Consider the following 13,310-nt stretch of genomic DNA (forward strand, 5'->3'; position numbering starts at 1 on the left):
TTGGACCCTAGGACCTAAAATTCCTTTGGTTTCCTTTCTTGTGGAAGCCTTGTCTTTGGTCTCTGAAGCTAATCCTGGGCTTAAGAGACCAGACAAGTGCCCTCTGGTGGCGAAAGGGAACCTCTGGGATCTCTCAAGTGGGATCTTCTCTTCCCAAATCTGGGTGGAGCAGGGACCTTCCTTCCCTCCCTTCCCTCCCTTCCTCCCTTCCCTCCCTTCCTTCCCTTCCTCCCTTCCTCTCTTTCTCTCTTTCTTTCTTTTCTTTCTTTCGACAGAATCTCACTCTGTTGCCGAGGCTGCAGTGCAGTGGCGCGATCTCGGCTCACTGCAACTTCTACCTACTGGGTTCAAGCAATTCTCCTGCCTCAGCCTCCCAAGTAGCTGGGACTACAGGTGCCTGCTGCCATGCCCAGCTAATTTTTTGTATTTTAGTAGAGGGGTTTCACTGCGTTGCCCAGGCTGGTCTTGAACTCCTGAGCTCAGGCAATCCACTTGCCTTGGCCTCCTAAAGTGCTAGGATTACAGGTGTGAGGCACCATGCCCAGCCTGGACATTGGTTATCTGAGACCCGAGTAAATGGAAAGTGCTGCCAGCGTTGAGAACCTCTGCTCATGGAATGTATTGCATTTCCACCGGAAGCTCTGCTCCTGGGCGAGTCTGTCCCGTTGTAGGTCTAGAGGAAATATCTCATTGCAGTCTTCCTCTTCTGAATGTAATTTATTTACATGTCTATTTATAAGTGTATAGATTTGTTTAATTATAAAAAAAGATCAAACATAATTTTAAAAATACAGATTATAGACCAGGCATGGTGGCTCAAACCTGTAATCCCAGCACTTTGGGAGGCTGAAATGGGAGGATCGTTTGAGCCCAGGAGTCCAAGACCAACCTGGCCCACATGGTGAAGCCCCATCTCTGCAAAACATACAAAAGTTGGCTGGGCATGGTGGTGCGTGCCTGTAGTTGCAGCTACTCAGGAGGCTGAGGCAGGAGAATCGCTTGAATCTGGGAGGCGGAGGTTGCAGTGAGCCAAGGTCGCACCAGCCTAGGTGACAGAGTGAGCCTCTGTATCCAAAAAAAAAAAAAAAAAAAAAAAAAGGAATGAAGGAAGGAAGGAAATATATAGATTATAACAGGAGATCATATTCCTATTATGTGATTGGTGTATTAGTCTGTTATCACACAGCTATAAAGGAATACCTGAAACTGAGTAATTTATAAGAAAAGACGTTTAACTGGCTCACAGCAGGTTGTACAGAAAGTATGCTCAGGAAACTTAGGATCGTGGCAAAAGGTGAAGGGAAAGGAGGCATGGCTTACATGGCCACACTGCCAGGGCAGGAGGAAGAGAGAAGGGGGAGGTGCTACATCCTTCTTTTTTCTTTTTTTTTTTTTTTTTTTTGAGACGGAGTCTTGCTCTGTCGCCGGGGCTGGAGTGCAGTGGCCGGATCTTGGCTCACTGCAAGCTCCGCCTCCCGGGTTCACGCCATTCTCCTGCCTCAGCCTCCCGAGTAGCTGGGACCACAGGCGCCTGCCACCTCGCCCGGCTAGTTTTTTTTTTGTATTTTTTAGTAGAGACGGGGTTTCACCGTGTTAGCCAGGATGGTCTCGATCTCCTGACCTCATGATCCGCCCGTCTCGGCCTCCCAAAGTGCTGGGATTACAGGCTTGAGCCACCGCGCCCGGCCTTCTTTTTTCTTTTCTTTTCTTTTCTTTTTTTTTTGAGATGGAGTCTCACTCTGTCACCCAGGCTGGAGTGCAGTAGCCTGATCTCAGCTCACTGCAACCTCCGCCTCTCGGGTTCAATTTATTCTCCTGCCTCAGCCTCCAAAGTAGCTGGGACTACAGGTGCCAACCATCATGCTTGGCTAATTTTGTATTTTTGGTAGAGACAGGGTTTCACCATCTTGGCCAGGCTGGTCTCGAACTCCTGACCTCAGGTGATCCACCCACCTCGGCATCCCAAAGTGCTGGCATTACAGGTGTGAGCCACTGCACCCAGCTGAGGTGCTACACACTTTTAAACAACCGGATCTTGTGAGAACTTATTCACATCACGAGAACAGCAAGGGGGAAGTTCACCCCGATAATCCAATCACCTCCCACCAGGTCCTTTCTCCAACACTGGGGATTACAATTCCACATGAGATTTGGGCAGGGACACAAATCTAAACCATATGGATGGATAAAGATGAAAAGCTTTGATAATGCAAAGTGCAGGGGCAGGAGGAGGGCTATAGGGAAAGGGCCATCCTCATTTTGTGTTAGAGAAAGGCACTGTCACTTGGTACGCTCTTTTTGCAGGGCAATACCTGTCCAAATCCAAAGCTGGACTCTTTTGCGACTCAGTTCATTTCTCACAAGCAATCCTCATCCAGCAGTTGCTTGAGTGTGCCCAAAGTGGTGTCATTTCAAAAAACTGAAAAGAATGTTCAAATCCATCCGTTGGACACTTGATAAATAAATCATGAGACTTCTGCAATGGCTGGATTGTCATGCTGCCTTTATAAAGAATGAGGCAGAGAACACCCTGAAATAGAACTGTCTGCCAGATACATCCGGCGGGAATAGCAAGCTGCAGAACCACATGCCTAGAATGATCTAACTTCTATGCTATATACGTATGTCATAGAAGTATATGTGTATATCTATATATACACACACACATATATATACATATATATGCACACACACACACACATATATATATATATATGTATAGGTTTAAGAGACAGGATCAGCTGGGTGTGGTGGCTCATGCCTGTAATCCCAGCACTTTGGGAAGCCAAGGTGGGTGGATTACTTGAGGTCAGGAGTTCAAGACCAGCCTGGCCAACATGGTGAAACCCTGTTTCTACTAAAAATACAAAAATTAGCTGGATATGGTGGCACACACCTGTAATCCCAGCTACTTGGGAGGCTTAGGCCTGAGAATTGCTTGAACCTGGGAGGTGGAGGTTGCAGTGAGCTGAGATTGTGCCACTGCACTCCAGCCTGGACAACAGAGGGAGACTCCGTCTCAAACAAATGAACAAATAAACAACCTACCACGTACAGATTATTCAAGGTGGCTCATGCCTGTAATCCCAGCACTTTGGGAGGTCAAAGGAGGAGGATTGCTTGAGGCCAAGAGTTCAAGACCAGCCTGGGCAACATTCTGTCTCAAAAAAATAACATTAGGCTGGGTGTGGTGGCTCATACCTGTAATCTGAGGACTTTGGGAGGCCGAGACGGGCAGATCACTTGAGGTCAGGAGTTCGAGACCAGCTTGGCCGACATGATGAAACTCCGTCTCTGCTGAAAAAAAAATACAAAAATTAACTGGACATGGTGGCAGGCACTTGTAATCCCAGGTGCTCAGGAGGCTGAGGCAGGAGAATCGCTTGAACTCAGGAGGCCGAGGTTGCATTGAGCCAAGATAGCACCACTGTACTCTAGAACTGGGTGATGGAGTGAGACTGTCTTAAAAAAAAAAAAAAATGATGTGACCATGGTCCTCTAAGAAGTCACAGCCACATTGGGCCAGGAGGCACCTGCTTATTTTTTTTGTGCTGTAATGAGTAGAAAATAAGTAAGTTTCAGTAGCAGTTCCTTACTGAGGCATGAATAAATGAACAGCCAACAACAAGCAAATTCAGTGTGAGTACACATGCTTTAACCTCCAGGGTCAGTGGGCGGATGCTGTATCTGGCCCCAGGAAATTTGCTACCCAAATACCACATCTAGGGTTTTTTCTTAGTTTCCAAGATGTGTACTTGTAAGGTCATGAAATTTTGACTTCTGCTAATTCACTTTTCTGAGCCTCAGTTTCTCTATCTGTAAAACAGAATAACAACAGTATCTCAATGGAAATGTGATTTTGGGAGGCTGAGGCAGGCTGATCACCTGAGGTCAGGAGTTTGAGACCAGCCTGGTCAACATGGTGAAACCCCGTTTCTATTAAAAATACAAAAAATCAGCAGGCATGGTGGCAGGCGCCTGTAATCCCAGCTACTTGGGAGGCTAAGGCAGGAGAATCGCTTGAACCTGGGAGGCGGAGGTTGCAGTGAGCCGAGATCACGCCATTGCACTCCAGCCTGGGCAACAAGAGTCAAACTTCATCTCAAAAAAAAAAAAAAAAGTATATATGCATATACATATATATATATATGATTATGAGGATTAACTGAGACAAAGCATGCAAAATGGCTAGCATAGTGCACTCAATACATGTTAATGGGCCAGGCACGGTAGCTCACACCTGTAATCTCAGCACTTTGGGAAGCTGAGGCGGGTGGATCACCTGAGGTCAGGAGTTCAAGGCCAGCCTGGCCAACATGGTGAAATCCCGTCTCTACTAAAAACATAAAATTAGCTGGGCAAGTAGCCGGCACCTCTAACCCCACCTACTCAGGAGGCTGAGGCAGGAGTATCACTTGAACCCAGGAGGTGGAGGTTGCAGTGAGCCAAGATCACACTACTGCACTCCAGCCTGGCGAAAGAGCGAGACTCTATCGAAAAAAAGAAAAGAAAAGAAAAATAAAATAAAATAAAAGCAATAAAAACAAAATGTGCCAGGCATGGTAGCTCACACCTGTAATCTCAGCACTCTGAGAGGCTCTGGTGGGAGAATCACTTGAGGCCTGGAGTTCAAGACCAGCCTGAGAAACATAGCAAGACCCCCATTTTCCAAAAAAAAAAAAAAAGAAAGAAAGAAAAGAAATAAAGGATAATTAGCCAGTCGTTGCGCACCCATAGTCCTAGCTACTCAGGAGGCTGAAGTGGAAGCATCACTTGAACTCAGTAGCTGGAGGCTGCAGTGGGTTGTGATTGTGCCATTGTAATCCAGTGTGAGTGACAGAATGAGACCTTGCTTCTAAAAACAAATAGGCCGGGCGCGGTGGCTCAAGCCTGTAATCCCAGCACTTTGGGAGGCCGAGACGGGCGGATCACAAGGTCAGGAGATCGAGACCATCCTGGTTAACACGATGAAACCCCGTCTCTACTAAAAAATACAAAAAACTAGCCGGGCGAGGTGGCAGGCGCCTGTAGTCCCAGCTACTGGGGAGGCTGAGGCAGGAGAATGCCGTAAACCCGGGAGGCGGAGCTTGCAGTGAGCTGAGATCTGGCCACTGCACTCCAGCCTGGGCGACAGAGCTAGACTCCGTCTCAAAAATAAAATAAAATAAAATAAAATAAAATAAAATAAACAAAAAAAACCAAATAAACAAATGATAATGATGACCATTATTGCTATTATTTTTCTTTATATCCTTCTTTTTTTCTTTTTTCCTTCTTTCCTTCCCTCCCTCCTTCCCTCCTTTCTTCCTCCCTTCCCTTCCCTTTCCTCCTCTCCCTTCCCCTCCGCTCCCCTCCCCTCCCCTCCTCCTTTCTTTCTTTCTTTCAACAGGGTCTCACTCTGTCACCCAAGCTGGAATGCAGTGGCACAATCTTGGCTCACTGCAACCTCTGCCTCCTGGGTTCAAGTGATTCTACTGCCTCGGCCTCCTGAGTAGCTGGGATTATGGACACCTGCCACCACTCCTGGCTAGTTTTTGGCATTTTTAGTAGAGATAGGGTTTTGCTATGTTGGCCAGGCTGGTCTTGAACCCCTGGCCTCAAGTGATTCACCCTCCTTGGCCTCCCAAAGTGCTGAGATTACAGGTGTGAGCTACCAGGCCTGGCCTATTGCTATTCTTTTTTTCTTTACTAATAATGTAATTCACATATGTCATTATGAAGTTGTTATTCAACTACATATCGAGGTCTCCCATAAGACTGTGGGCTCCTTGAAGGTAATGTCTATCTTAGCCCTCTTTGTCTCTACCATAAGCCGAACCAACTTACGACCAGGAGTGGGGGTGAGAGAGAGAGAGAGAGAGAGAGAGAGAGAGAGAGAGAGAGACAGAGACACGTCCCTGTCCACAGTGCTGAATCTTCATGGCCTGCTAGTCCTTAGGTGTTTCCTGTGCTGCTTGCTCTCCAAACTGTATCTCACCAGACCTTTTTACTATGCATTTACAAAGACATTTATTCAAATATAAGAAATGCTGGCCTCTAGTCCCAGCTACTCAGGAGGCTGAGGTGGGAGGATCCCTTGAGCCCAGGAGGCAGAGGCTTCTGGTAAGCTGAGACTGTGCTACTGCACTCAGCCTGGGCGACAGAGCGAGACCCTGTCTCAAAATAAATAAATAAAATAAAATAAAATAAAATAAAAAATAAAAAATTTTAAAAATAAAAATAGAACTCTGTCAAGAATGTTCTTCCTTCCTTTATATATCTGCGTGGGCCTTCTTGGTCATCCATTGAGGCTTTGCTTAAGTGCCTCATTTCTAGAAAGCTTCTCCCAATCTATCTGCTTGTATCTCCAGCATCAGTCCCATTCATTCATTCATTCATTCATTCATTCATTCATTCATTCAAATCATCTTTCATTCATCCATTATTTATTTGAGAACCTATCATGTTCTAGGACTTTGCTGAATATAAATAAGAACATGTCCCTCAAAAACTTGCAGCCTTGTTAGGGAGACAGATGCTTAAATAAGTCATTACAATGTAGTGTAATGAGAGCAACAAGCAAGATAACCCAGGGCACTATGAGAGTGGGGAGGAGATCCCCTAAGCTGGCCTGGGGAAATCAAAGAAGGCTTCTTGGAGGAGGTGAAGAGGTCTGGGCTGAATTTTGAAGGAAGAAATAAGATAATGAGTGAAAAGTGGAAAAGCATGAAGAGCAAGATGAAGCTGGAAGGAACAGATTGCTGAGGCAAAGAAGGACAAAGTGAACACAATTCAGCCAAGGAACTGCAGAGTTCAAAGGAAAGGGACAGGACTCTCTCTTTTTTTCCCCCCCTTATTAAAAACCTCTACTTGTGCAGTACATAAATTGTACAAAAAGTCAACCATGCAAAAATCAGGAGATAAAAATCATCTGAGGTGGGCGGATCACCTGAGGTCAGGAGTTCGAGACCAGCCTGGCCAACTTGGTGAAACCCCATCTCTAGTAAAAATGCACAAATTAGCTGGACATGGTGGTGGGCACCTGTAATCCCAGCTAGTCGGGAGGCTGAGGTAGAAGAACCCAGTAGACTGAGGTTGCAGTGAGCCGAGATTGCGCCACTGCACTGCAGCCTGGGCAACACAGTGAGACTGTCTCTCAAAAAAAAAAAAAAAAAAAAAAAATCTGTGATTCCACTCATGGAGATAAGTGTTCATGTTAGCATGTATCCATTCCAGCATTTTTTCTGTACAATATGGCATTGGATATATGCTTTTCCTATTACCAAAGCAATAGTATATTGTACATAAGATATTGTTTTATTTGCACGCCATCAGATATTCTATGACGGGTCAGCAAACTTTTTCAGTAAAGGTCCAGAAAGTAAATACATGTGGCTTTGCAGATTACATGTTCTTTGTGGCAGCTACTCATCTCTGCTCTTGTAATGCGAAAACAGTCACAGCCAATACGTAAATGAGTAAGTGTGGCTGTGTTCCAATAAAAGTTTATTTACAGTCCCTGAAATTGAAATTTCATATAGTTTTCACATCTTTTGATTTTTTTTTTTTTTTTGAGACGGAGTCTCGCTGTGTCTCCGAGGCTGGAGTGCAGTGGCGTGATCTCGGCTCACTGCAAGCTCCGCCTCCCGGGTTCACGCCATTTTCTCGCCTCAGCCTCCCAAGTAGCTGAGACTACAGGCGCCCGCCACCACGCCCGGCTAGTTTTTTGTATTTTTAGTAGAGACGGGGTTTCACCATGTTAGCCAGGATAGTCTCGATCTCCTGACCTCGTGATCCACCCGCCTCGGCCTCCCAAAGTGCTGGGATTACAGGCTTGAGCCACCGCGCCCGGCCTATCTTTTGATTTTTTAACCATTTATAAAAAGTAGAAACTATTCTTAGCTCACAGACTGAATAAAAACAGGTGGGGGTGGGGGTTACATTTACCCTGCAGGCGGTAGTTAACCAACGGCGCTGCTACATTTTTTTCTGGCTGCATCGCATTGCATTTCATAAATGCACCATTGTTTACTTAAATCATCCCTTTTTGCCAATATTTGAATGGCTTCAATATTTTGCATTTCTGGAAAGCTGGGACAGAAAGCACCTTTGAGAGCCGGGTGCGGTGGCTAACGCCTGTAATCCCAGCACTTTAGGAGGCTGAGGTGGGAGGATCGCTTGAGCTCAGGAGTTCAAGACCAGCTTGGGCAATATGATGAAACCTGGTCTCTACAACACACACACACAGACACACACACACACACACACACACACACACACACACACACATTAGCCGGGTGTGGCGGCACTTGCCCGTAGTCCCAGCTACTTGGGAGGGTGAGGTGGCAGGATAACTTGAGCCCAGGAGGCGGAGGTTGCAGTGAGCTGAGATCATGCCACTGCACTCCAACCTGGGTGACAGAGCCAGACCTTGTCTCAAATACACACACACACACACACACATATATATGTATATGTATTTATGGTCCCATATGCCTTTCCAAAGCCTTATTCCTCATTATCAAGAAGCAGAATCTATTTCTTCTGCATCTGAACTTGGTCAGGACCTTGTGACTGCCACAGTGAACAGAATATGGGAGAAATGACTTCCAAGACTAAGTCGTGAAAGGTGATCTGACTTCCACCTGTCTCTCTTTCTTTCCGGATGCTTGACCTTGAAACCCAGCCGCCATGCTGTGACTAAGCCCAAGCCAGCCACACAAAGAGATCCACCTGGGGAGGCACTGAGGCCCCGCCTACAAGGAGCATCCTCCTTCTCACATGGGACCCATGGGAACCTTGAGATGATCCAGCCCCGGGCTTTCCAGCTGAGGTTCCAGACAAAAAGGAGCAGAGACAAGCTGTCAGCATGGATATTCTGTATCTGAATTCCTGACCCATTCAACTGTATCCGTAATAAACGGTTAATCTAGGCCGGGCGCGGTGGCTCACACCTGTAATTCCAGCACTTTGGGAGGCCGAGGCGGGTGGATCACGAGGTCAGGAGATCGAGACCATCCTGGCTAACATGGTGAAACCCCGTCTCTACTAAAAATACAAAAAAATTAGCCAGGCATGGTGGCGGGCGCCTGTAGTCCCAGCTACATGGGAAGCTGAGGCAGGAGAATGGCGTGAACCCGGGAGGCGGAGCTTGCAGTGAGCCGAGATCGCGCCACTGCACTCCAGCCTGGGCGACAAAGCGAGACTCCGTCTCAAAAAAAAAAAAAAAAAAGTTGCTCTCTGGCACTGAGTTTTGGGGGTAGTCATAAAAACTGGAGCAGCTTATAAGCCCGAAGTCATAAAAACGGGTGCAGCGAATGAGCGCGGAAGTCAGTGTTTGAACGTAGGCATCCAAGGCTCTTTTCACTACGTTTCCCCACTACCCCACTCTTGCTGTGTGGCGAAACACCAGCATCATCACATTTATCCGCCTCCTCTCCCCCTGCCTGGGACCTCTGACTAATCTCAAGAACACTCATTTTTATTTGGAAAAGAAAAATCAGAATTCAAAGGAAATTGTTCACAGAGCGTGTAAAAGCCTTTCCCAGTGACAGCTGCAGTTCGTTTCACAAAAAAGAGCCACCAGCCCACTTATGGCAGCCCCCCTCCCCACCCCCAACAAGTGAGAAAACCTGAGTCAAACAAAAGTAATGAGAACGTCTGTTCATTTCTACCGTCCATGCTGTTTGCTTATATCACAAAGTCTCCAAGGATGCTAAGCCAGGCCTTGTTTTTTTTTTTTTTTTTTTTTTTTTTTTTTTTTTTTTTTAGACGGGGACTCACTCTGTCGCCCAGGCTGGAGTGTAGTGGAGCCATCTAAGCTCACTGCAGCCTCGAACTCCTGGGGTCAAGCGATCTTCCTGCTTCAGCATCTGGAGTAACTAGGACTACAGCCAGACACCACCACACGTGGCTAATTTTTTATTTTTTGAGACAGAGTCTCGCTCTGTCATGCAGACTGGAGTGCAGTGGTGCAATCTCAGCTAACTGCAACCTTCACCTCCCAGGTTTGAGCAATTCTCCTGCCTCAGCCTCCTATATAGCTGGGATTACAGGTGCCTGCCATCATGCCTGGCTAATGTTTGTATTTTTAGTAGAGATGTGGTTTCAACACGTTGGCCAGGATGGTCTGGAACTCCTGATCTCAAATGAGCCACCCACCTCGGCCTCCCAAAGTGCTGGGATTACAGGCATAAGCTGCCACGCCTGGCCATGCTTTGCTAATTTTTTTTTTTTTTAGATGGAGTCTCGCTGTTGCCCAGGCTGGAGTGCAGTGGCGCAATCTCGGCTCACTGCAAGCTCTGCCTCCCGGGTTCATGCCATTCTCCTGCCTCAGCCTCCCGAGTAGCTGGGACTACAGGCACCCACCACTATGCCCGGCTAATTTTTTGTATTTTTAGTAGAGATGGGGTTTCACCGTGTTAGCCAGGATGGTCTCGATCTCCTTACCTCCTGATCCGCCCATTTTGGCCTCCAAAAGTGCTGGGATTACAGGTGTGAGCCACCGCGCTGGGCACTTTGCTAATTTTTCAAAAAAATTTTTTGTAGAGACGGGGGTTTCATTATGTTGTCTAGGCTGGTCTTGAACTCCTGGGCTCATGGGAGCCTCTACCCTCAGCCTCCTAAGTAGCTGGGACTATATCGGCACAGCCACCATACCCAAGCACTGTCTTTTCTATGCCTACCTTGCCTCCCTCCAAATAACTTTTCAGCCGGCATAGACATAAACCCATGTCTTCAGACTTGAGAGCAAAGTTTAGCTGAATGTGAGTCTGTTTTCTTTCCTCTGGGCAAGTGGATCAAATAGGACTCATTGCACGATGGAAAAAACAACAACAACAAAAAACAAAACAAATCAACAACCTCAAACTAAGCTGTTTAAATCACATTTGGCCAGGCACAGGGGCTCACACCTCTAATCCCAGCACTTTGGGAGGCCGAGGCAGGAGGATCTCTTGAGCCTAGGAGGCAGAGGTTGCAGTGAGCCGAGATGGCACCACTGCACTCCAGCCTAGGTGACACTGAGACTCTGTCTCAAAAAAATAAAGTTTAAAAAATATTTAAAACAACAACAAAAAGTCCTTACGTACACAATGGGGAAGTTCAGATGTTGTTAGACTGTGGATGTGGCTGGATCCAGGAACTCACATAATGATACCATCAAGACTCAGAATCCCTGCATTTCGGCCAGGCTCAGTGGCTCATGCCTGTAATCCGAGCATTTTGGGAGGCCGAGGCAGGTGGATCACTTGAGGTCAGGAGTTCGAGACCAGCCTGGCCTACATGGCGAAACCCTGTCTCTACTAAAATACAAAAATTAGCTGGGCATGGTGGCGCATGACTGTAATCCCAGCTACTTGGTAGGCTGAGGCAGGAGAATCACTTAAACCTGGGAGGCAGAGGCGGAGGTTGAAGTGAGCTGAGATTGTGCCACTGCACTCCAGCCTGGGTGACACAGCCAGACTCTGTCTCAAAAAAAAAAAAAAAAAAAAAAAAAAAAGATTCCCTGCATTTCTCAGCTTCATCTTCTCTGTGCTGTCTTCATTTTCTGGCTCCCCTGCCAGCGTCAGGTTCTCCATGTCACCAAACCCAATACAAAGGAGGGCAGAGTGTCTGCCCGAGAGCTCAAAAAGAAGTCAAGCAATGGAATCTTGCTGTCTCTGATTGGCCCGTCTGGAGTCAGGAGCCCTAAACCCATCACCATGGCCTGAGAGATGGAGTTGGCTTCATTTAGGTCAAAGGCTGTAAATTTGGCTACACAAGAAACTGGTGAAAAAGTGGAAAATCAAGTGTTATCACAAGAAGCAGGAGATGATTTGAGCAGCTGGAACATAAGCAGCCACTACAAGGTGAAATTGGGTGTACTGGCCGGGTGTGGTGGCTCACGCCTGTAATCCCAGCACTTTGGGAGGCCGAGGCAGGCGGGATCACCTGAGGTCAGGAGTTTGAGACCAACCTGGCCAACATGGTGAAACCTTGTATCCACTGAAAATAAAAAATAAAAAAAAATTAGCCGGGTGTGGTGGAGGACGCCTGTAATCCCAGCTACTCGGGAGACTGAGACAGGAGAATCACTTGAACCCGGGAGGCGGAGGTCGCAGTGAACTGAGATTGTGCCATTGCACTCCAGCGTGGCCAACAAGAGTGAGACTCCACCTCAAAATAAATAAATAAATAAATAAATAAAAGGAAATTGGGGTGTACTGAGAAAGAAACATTAACTGTCCATGATCCTAACAGGCTCTGACAGACCATTCCCAGAGGACAATATGGAAATAGTCATTATAAACATTACAGGGCCGGGTGCAGTGACTCATGCCTGTAATCCCAGCACTGTGGGAGGCTGAGGCAGGTGGATCACCTGAGGTCAGAAGTTTGAGACCAACCTGGCCAACAGGTGAAACCCCATCTCTACTAAAAATACAAAAATTAGCTGGATGTGGATGTGGCGGCAGGCGCCTGTAGTCCCAGCTACTCGGGAGGCTGAGGCAGGAGAATGGCGTGAACCCAGGAGGCGGAGCTTGCAGTGAGCCGAGATCGCGCCACTGCACTCCAGCCTGGGAGGCAGAGCGAGACTCCGTCTCAAAAAAAATAAAAATAAAAATAAAAAAATAAAAATAAAAAACCAAAAAATATTAGAGAAGGTCAGGAGCAGTGGCTGATGCCTATAATCCCAGCACTTTGGGAGGCCAATGCAGGAGGATCACTTGAGGTCAGGAGTTTGAGACCAATCTGAGCAACATAGCTCAGCATGGTGGCATGTATCTGTGGTCCCAACTACTCAGGAGGCTGAGGCAGGAGGATCCCCAGAGCCTAGTGAGTGGAGGCTGCAGTAAGCTGTGATTGTGTAACTGCTCTCCAGCCTGGGCAACACAGTGAGACCCTGTCTCTCTCTCTCTCTCTCTCTTTTTTTTTTTTTTTTTTTGAGATGGAGTTTCACTCGGGTTGCCCAGGCTAGGGTGCAGTGGTGTGATCTTGGCTCACTGCAACCTCCACCTACCAGGTTCAAGCGATTCTCCTGCCTCAGCATCCCAAATAGCTGGGATTACAGGCATGCGCCACCATACCTGGCTACCTTTGTATTTTTAGTAGAGACGGAATTTCTCCATGTTGGCCAGCTAGTATATCAAACTCCTGACCTCAGGTGATCTGCCCGCCTTGGCCTCCCAAAGCACTGGGATTACAGGCATGAGCCACTGCGCCCAGCTTGACCCTGTATCAAAAAAAAAAAAGATGCTTGAGAAAATGCCAAGTGCCAAGTGAAATGTCAAATGACACATCTCTTTCCCACCTCCCCCATCAGAGTAGCTGTAAGTGACAGTGCTAACCAG

The sequence above is a fragment of the Macaca fascicularis genome, chromosome 20 (assembly GCF_037993035.2).
Source record: "Macaca fascicularis isolate 582-1 chromosome 20, T2T-MFA8v1.1".
Classification (NCBI taxonomy): domain Eukaryota; kingdom Metazoa; phylum Chordata; class Mammalia; order Primates; family Cercopithecidae; genus Macaca; species Macaca fascicularis.